Source organism: Rhea pennata, chromosome 7 (assembly GCF_028389875.1).
Source record: "Rhea pennata isolate bPtePen1 chromosome 7, bPtePen1.pri, whole genome shotgun sequence".
Taxonomy (NCBI): Eukaryota; Metazoa; Chordata; class Aves; order Rheiformes; family Rheidae; genus Rhea; species Rhea pennata.
Genome location: NC_084669.1, coordinates 6,445,536 through 6,453,702, shown reverse-complemented (window position 1 = coordinate 6,453,702; position 8,167 = coordinate 6,445,536). Strand labels below are relative to the sequence as shown.

Sequence of the window (8,167 nt, the reverse complement as noted above, 5' to 3'; positions counted from 1 at the left end):
CCTGCTGGCAGGCTGGCCAGCGTGACAAGCCTGTAAGCAGGGCGAGCGTCACGCGCTGCGGAGCCCTGTGTCACCCGCAGCAGCTTGCCCTGCCCGTAAGCGGGGCCGGGGTGCCGGCACGAGGAGTGCGGGCTGCTGCTGTAGCCGGCAACGAGGAATGACCCCTCCCTGCCCCTTTAGAAGAGGGCAGGTTGAGGAAGCGCTCTGCAGGAGGGGCCAGTCCAGGACTGTTGTGCCAGGGTGACCTCCCGGCTGAGGTGGGTGCCGGGGCTCCTGAAGGCGAGATGTCGCGCGTCAGCCAGCACGGCCAGCCTGTCATAGTAAAAGGTGGCATGGTGACCTAAATCTTAAGTGTGCCTCAAAGCAGTCTGTAATTTCTGTTATCCTTGTGCTGAAGTAGTCATTTTGTAAGCCTTTTTTTTTCAGCATCTGTATGGTTTGGAAAGGAGCTGGTGGAGAAGATCGTTCTAATACAGCTACTCTGGAGTACTTTCAGCTTCCCTGTACTGAAGAACATCTCCTTTTGTGACTGTACACCATTTACACAGGTACACTTCTGCCAGTGAGAAAACTGGTTAATAAATGCCATGTAAAACTCTAGGTTATATACAGAGTAACTTTCAAACCCAACTGTGATTTAATTCACACCAACAGAATTGCACTGCACAGTCACACCAACTGTTGAAGAGCTTTGTTGTGTGGATAGTGTTTCTTTGTAGATAGTGTAGAGTGGCAGCTCAGGGAGAATGTGAAAGTTTTCATGTAGGAGTTTTTTTATGGTGTAGGTATTGTTGGGCATGATTTCATGCAGGATTTTGATGGTGAAATATTATTGAGGGTGATTTCGTGTAGGAGTTTGATGATGGTAAGATATTGTTGTGGATGATTTCATGTAGGAGTCTAGTGATGGTACAGTATTGTAGATGATTTTGTGTAGGAGTTTGATGGTAGTTTATTTCATTATGGCTTGTCTTTAAAGTGCAGTATGGAAAGTAGGTTTCTAGTGTGAATAGATGGAACCGAAAGACTTTGTAGTGTACTGCTGGGTGCAGCATAGAGGACAAAGTTGGAGCTGACTGTGTAGTATAATTGGATTGGTGTGGAAAGCTAATCTGAAGTTGGGTTTTGAAAGTGATCTGAAGACTCTCAGCCTTTTTTTATGTCTAACTGGGCTGGGAGCAGGGGCACATGCATAAAGAAGTATTATTAGGCACTTCACTACACTCCCAAACATCAGCAAATTCAAGAAGAAACATGATGATTAAAGAATGAAGCAGTCTAGAGCCATTAACACCTATTACAACGAGAATGACTTATTTCAGAGAAGACTGAGGTAAAAGTACCACTCTGTTTATCTCTTAAATTAATCACAAGTCTTATTCTATTACATGTTATTGTAAAATATCAGTTAATTACATATTAAAATAACATGGTAAGAATTAAGTCATTTTAAGTTCAAAAAGGTATTAGAGTTTGTCTTAGCTGAACAAGAAGGAAAGCAACACACTTGTAAATTTTGTAGTGAAAATGAAATAAAGACTACTTTGTCACGACTCTTGAGAGTATTTAATGTGATCCGGTCCCTTCTAAGACCCTGTATAAAGCCTTCAGAAAGTCCTTCTCCCATCTTTACCTAAACAAGAAGAAACTGAGTAAGTGTTTGTTTGTATATTTTGGTATGAAACCTGAACTGCATTCCTCTGCTCCCAGCCTCTACCACTTTCTCCCAGAGAAAAAAGCACATGAGCGTTATGTCTTTTTTAGGGGAGAGGTAAGTGTGCACTTGGGACATGGGTAAGAGTGGGAGAGGAGCCCTGAATGTGAAGGGCTAGGAGTGCCTTGGCACTGAGGTGTGGGGCGTGCGAGAGAAAAACCAGGAGTGGTGCGTGGTCCCCTCTTCTGAGCAGGGTGGGTATGGATTCTGGCAGTCCTGCACAGGGGAAAGGAACTGTTTCTATCAATTTCACCTTAAAAGCAAGCCGAAAGTTTAGCAGATGACATCAATTTCTAAATGAGAAAAGGATGAAGGCTAATAGTGATATTTAAATAACAGGGAAGGAAAATGTGAAGGGGGGGAAAGGGATAACAGTCCCAGTGAGGGTAAAGCCTGCACAAAAAGGGAGGGGATAAACGGCTAAGACAAAGACCATAGCAGATGAAGCAAGGAAGGGTGCGTGTGAGGACTGCACATCCTCTTAGAAGTGAGTGGTTTACTCTGTTTTAGTCCAGATGCTCATAAATCAGCCAACCTGGTGAAGCAAAATGTGCTTTCATCTATATATAATGCAGCTTAATACAGGATTGCTGCCACATAAGTAAAATTGAGATTACCTAGACATTCTCACTTTGTGCTTTTTGGAGGCTCAGTATCCAGCTGAACTCATCCATAGCCAAATTAAGAAATGACACTGAAGTGCATAGTGGTTTTTACATTTTAACCACAAATACCCCTAGTCTAATAGTGCTGTTGCCACCTTAGTCATTTCACGGGGCCAAAACTGAAACTAGTCTTGCGGGCAAAAATGGCCTTTTTCTTTTAAGTCACTTGGTCACTGCTTTGACTATGTAAGTTTTATTTAGCAAATCACAAAGTCCTTGTATAAAGAATGTCCCCACCCCACCCCCTTTCCTAGCCAGTGTGAGAGCTTTGCTATGACCCCAGTAACAGATACAAGCATAGCTGAACCTTACAGCATAACTTTGAACAGAAGCTGCTGTTGGCAGCACTCAGATGTGCCCTTTTCCCTTTCTGTCGCCCTCCCCTCACCCTTCTGGGTGTCTGACTAAGGGTCAGTTACACTAGTATCCTTGGGCATCACTCTTTGAAAATGATGAGTCCTTAAAAACTCATCGCTTCCAAGTTCTATTTTGCCAGGTTGGTGCCTCTCTTAGGGGAAAAACGAAAGACGAGGGGAAAGATAAAGACTGATTCAGTCCTTGGCCGCTCTCCTGTCACAGAGGAACATTCCATATTTTCACATTAAAAGGATTTTTAGCAATCCAGAGCAACGAGTCAAAATAAAAAAAACACAAACGATTACAAAATTTTGCCACACTTGGTAGATTTTCTGACTGATGCAACTGGCTTAGTGAAAGGTTGGTTCATTGCCTAATCTTGAGCTCAGAAAAAGACAGTACATCTTTAAGTTTACAGTGTTATTGGCTGAACTAAAGAGGATATGATTTCCCTTAAGCCTTTGCCCAAGGCCTCACGATGACTCCAAAAATAACAAGTCGCCTTGAGGTTGGAAATTTCACTTCAGAGAGATTTTGTTCATGTTCTGTAAACAATACACAAACATTCATCCAAGCAGATGGAAAATGCTTAAAAGCTACATGATGTAGTGAACAAGACCAATCCCAAGATGGAAATAATTCACTTAATTCTCTGCAATGCTGCTGTCACTTCCAAGCATCTGTTAGCTGAGATGCTGCTGATAATCTGTTAAACAGCTTTGGAGATGAAACTTTCTGAAAGCACAGATCACACACAGTTCACTAATTTCTCTACAGCAGAACAGGAAGTGGGTGGGGGAAAAGGGATGAAAGCAAGAAACATACAGCTCATAATCCTTTGGCTTCAGGATAAGAGCTTTGCTCTAAAAATCTAGTAATTTAGTATTTCCTTAATGGGAAATGATGTCAAATACGTAGTGCGTGGCCCTGAGCGGTGTTCTGTGAGCCCTATTATACTGATTGCATGGTAGCTTGTGATTTTACTCCAAATGATCCTCCCTATGCCTGTGGATTTGCCATGACCAGGATGTCCAGATTTTTTTTTCGCAATAGAGGCTAACAGAGAGCAGCACAAGCAGAAATGAATTTCTCATTCATTTAGAGAGCAACTTGCTCCTGTAGGAAACACTAAAATGCTGCAATGGTGTGATTTGGTCATGTGTTGAGGTATAAGGGTACAACTCTTGCTCAGTTACTCAGTCTCAGTGATATAATTTATAGCACAATGTTGAGTTTTGTTCGCCCCCCCCCATTTCTTCAGTATCTCTTTGCTCACTAAAAGAGTGAAATCATTCTTGTCTTTTTTAGTGTTTGCCATCTGTAGCGCTTTAGATACACAAAAAGGGCATCTGTATGTTATATGCACTGCTGATGTGAAAGAATATCTAAACATACCAATCACCTTATAGAAAAAATACGTAATAAATACAGAATAGGAATAGAGAAAATTTTATTTGTTAGGCTGTCCCTCCCAACTGTAGCTTGAAAAAGATCCTGAAAGATTTTAATTTACCTCTAAAAGAGCACCTTTTCTGTAGCATTAGGAGCTGTACTGCGGCCATTGTTGGCATAAACTTATTCTCAAATCCCACTTCTTCCTATTAATGACACAGAAAAAATACTTGAAATGTACCCAAATGTCCACAAGCAGTGCTGTCCCAAGGACAGCTGAGCAAGGACTGCAAAAGCAGAAACTATATTTGCTAATGCTGATAAAACTTTAGCTCCGCTCCTGCAAGCTGTCCTGCACACCGACACTTCAGTGTGTTGAAGCCTTGGTGGCTACTCAGATTTCCCCAGGGCTCAGGGGTCCGACCAGTCAGAACAACTTGCAGGACAAACCTGGGATTCCTTCAGGGAAACTCTTATTGAGGGGTTGCTGCAGCCTCACTCCAGTAAGGAAATGAGCAGCCAGATGCTGCTGAAACTTTTATTAAACATAATAATAAGAGAACCCATGTATTCCTCACACAGTGTAAGGGCATCTTATTGACAAGAATTTCAGTGTACCGAGTACGTCAGGACCCACTGTGAATGGAGTCACCGCAAAGCAGCTGTGATGCTTATCTGTAGGAGATTAGCTTTGAAACAGATTTTGCTTGAAACATAAAATGCTGGGTAATATTCTTCCTACCCTGTTCCTACCTAATGCAGAATTGTTTTCCTCAGCTATTTTTTTTCTACACAAAACTGATTCACAAGTTTGTGTAAAAAAATGAAATAAGCCTCATGAGGCCAGAGAGTAAAACAGGAATGTAGGTGGGCAATATTTTGACTTTTAAATATTTTATTTCTGGAAAAGCTAAAGCAATAGAAAAAGCATGGTTGAAACAAGCTCTTAACTGCATCCATTCCTTGTGCTTGGGCTACGAAACTCAGCATGCTAGTCACTGTTTCCTTCAGGAAATGTCTTGTCTATCACAGACTGGAACGCACACAGCTCAAGAGAAGAACAATGGTGGAAGGAGGAACAAACGTTGGCCATTTTCTGAGGTTGTTTTGTTGATTTTCTCATCTCCAGTATGCTCTAGAGTTCAACAAGATCTACTCTAATGCCAGCTTTCAAAGTAATTTTAATCAGTTTTCATGTACAAAATGACCCCCTTGATTTTTGAATGTTTTGATTATACAAAGCAAAACCAACTATCTTTATTAAACAGCAGAACCATTTCATTATTTTAGCATAGTCGCTTAACTTAACTGCATTCGTTGTCTAAAGAAAGTACATCAAGTGCTTCAAGCCTGAGGAAATAAACAGCTCTAACTTTCCTTTATTTGTGGCCTTACTTCAGTATCAGTCTCCCTAGATGTTCCGCCAAGAACCAGTAGTGGGTGCTGTTAAGTTTGGCAATTAATTCGTTTCTCAGGAGAGCAGCCAAATTCTGCAAGATGCCTTTCCCTATTTCTTATCCCACCACCCCAAACACCTAGTACTGGGCTCTCTAACTCCTAATTGAAGTGGACTCGCCACTCAAGTCAGCCAAGATATGAGTATTGATGAAAACCTTTTCTCACTTAATTACTCCTAAACTCCTAAAATGCAGTGATCAGAATTCGTGAGTGGCTGCTAAGTGCTCATAATGGCAAGGCAGTAAAGTTACTAGATTCTTTGGATAAAGGAAGTTCCACAGTTTGCTTTTAACTTTAGCTGTGCCAAAAGAGCATTTGGAGCCTTTGGACATTAGCTGTGTTGTATTTAAAACAAAAGGGACAGGGTAGTGTAGATTACCAAGTAAACAATCATTCTAGTGACTCGGGACAGACAGCTGGCAAAAGTAGTCGACTTTGCCAGGCTTAGTCTGTTTTAGGATGAAAAAAATTATAAAAAAACAATTTATAAAGAGGGGAATCTATTCAGGTATGAACCACAATCCCCTTCTCCAGCCTATACCTAAGTAGTTCTTAATGAAGAAGCAAATAATACCCACTTAAAGTTCACTAAAATCTGAATCTTTGGTAAAAATAAGCAGGTTCTGAACTGTTATCCATACCAGAAGACTTCAGTATTAAAACCACTTTCTCTCTCCATATATGATCTTTCAAACTCCCTTTTTTCCCACAATTAATGCATTAGCAACTTAAAACAAGTATAATGGAAGAAATGTAATGAAAACAAAAAAAATGGGAGATGAAGGTGATAAAAAAAAAAAAAAAAAACTATCCAGTGCTGTTCAGGTGACTTACTGGAATTTGTTTGGGACAACAGCTGACTCAGAAGTGAAACCCATTCTGTCTTCCCATCTGCAGACTTCCTATCTTCCATGAGAAAAAGTACTGACTATGAAAGAAAGTACGCAAGAATGTTAGAGATTGAAAACAGAAAATGGGACACTGCAAAACATGAAGTGATCTTCATCCAAACTGCAGTCAAAACATCAAACAAGTGCCAGAACAAGGTTTAGTTTATTTGTAGAATATTTTAATTATTAGCTGAGGAACATATATTAGGGTAGGACAGACACAAAACTTCTCTCACTTTTGAGTGAGAGAAATCCACTTTCATGGATTTAGGTATATTAGCTCTAAAACAACATAGGTGTTGAAATTCTGCTAAGAAAACCATTTTCATTTCAGCAGCTTCTGGTTGGTAGCAGAGTAAAACACCTTTGTGTCTGTTCCTATGAGGCATTTGCTATGACTGAGCAGACAATACAGTACATGACAGTGTGTATTGCTAAGGAAAGCATTGTTTATAAGCAGCTACAAACAAGTGTTTTTTCTCTAGTGCCCTGCATTGTCCACAGAGCTTCTGGTTTAACTTATTACAAATTTAAAACATGATAGCCGAATACTCCTCTCTTTTGCTCATCTATTTTTAAAATCTATACAAATTAAAAATGAATCACCAACACTTCTGCTGCAATTACTGGCAATAAACAAATCCTAACTCCTAAATGTAGTTAAGCAGTCCACTCCCAAGAACTTCAGTGGTACCAGAAGCTCCATAGTCTGTTGTGGCAGGAGTCAAGAGTTGATTATTACAGTGAATTTTTAAAAAGAGGTAATCTGGATGGAGATTACAGATAATTGGCAAGTCCAGAACTGGATGAAGGGAGATTTTGATCTCATTTCCCAGGCCTCACTGGAACAAAAGAACTCAAGTCTGTGCTTACTTCGTTCCTATTCAGCAAAACATTGAAATACAACTTAACTTTAAGCATGAAGTCAAGTAAGTACTACTGAAAGTTTCAGAGGCAAGATGATGTCTTCACCATTTAATCCTCTGAGAGTATAGAAGGAAAATGTACTCAGTGCATAAGAAGGACATCTTAAAATGTGCATATGGATGGACTGACCTCTAATTTCTCAAAAATGAATAGGTCTTTTAGCTCTGAGGAAAGAATCAGAGCTCCCATTCCTACTCCTGCATGTCACTAGGGAAGAACCTGCAGTAACAATTTGCTTTATACATTACCTGCAATAGTGGCTCAGAGTTATTTTTTAAAAAAAGTCATAATAAGTCTACTGTGAGTTTGCATCCTCAAAAATTATGAGCTAGCTCTAGTTTCAAAACATCGATATGACAGTAATGTATAATGCATATCTGTCCTTCCTCAAAAAGAGAACTATAAAGCTATCAAAAGGTAACCTGCAATCTGATCAGACAGAACATAAACAGAAATTCAAGAAAGATAGTGCAAAAGATGAAAGAGTAAAATAATAAGAGAAAGTGAAACAGACCTAGACTACACATTGCAAAGCGTGTAAATAAAACATGCAGCAAATACTTCTCCAATTTAAACTGCAATTTAGTAGTCTAGCAGTGAATTAATTCATAAAATATATGAAATGTATGCCAAAAATGGACTTTTCAGCTCTGAAACAACCCCAGGGTGACACGGAAGGCTCGTTGCGAGAGTCTTCCTTTGTTACTCTGACATCTCATCATTGATTCCTCTGGGCAGAAATAAGTTCCCCTTCCTCGAAAGCT

The 8,167-nt window shown here is 40.1% G+C and overlaps 1 protein-coding gene across 4 annotated transcripts in view; it reads right to left on the bottom strand.

Moving 5' to 3' along the window:
- Positions 1-1,543: 1,543 nt before the first annotated feature.
- The window catches only part of RGS10 (regulator of G protein signaling 10), a 28,673-nt gene continuing 22,049 nt past the window's right edge, over positions 1,544-8,167 (bottom strand). The window contains exons 6-7 of one of the 4 annotated variants that reach the window (XR_009958969.1): positions 6,421-6,514; positions 1,544-1,633 (exon numbers count right to left, since the gene is read on the bottom strand). The gene's annotated coding sequence lies outside the window, so the exon portion shown is untranslated. Of the gene's footprint in view, positions 1,634-4,257; positions 4,335-5,005; positions 6,515-8,167 lie in introns of those variants that run through there. The other 3 variants (XR_009958970.1, XR_009958968.1, XM_062580350.1) reach the window with 3 other exon arrangements.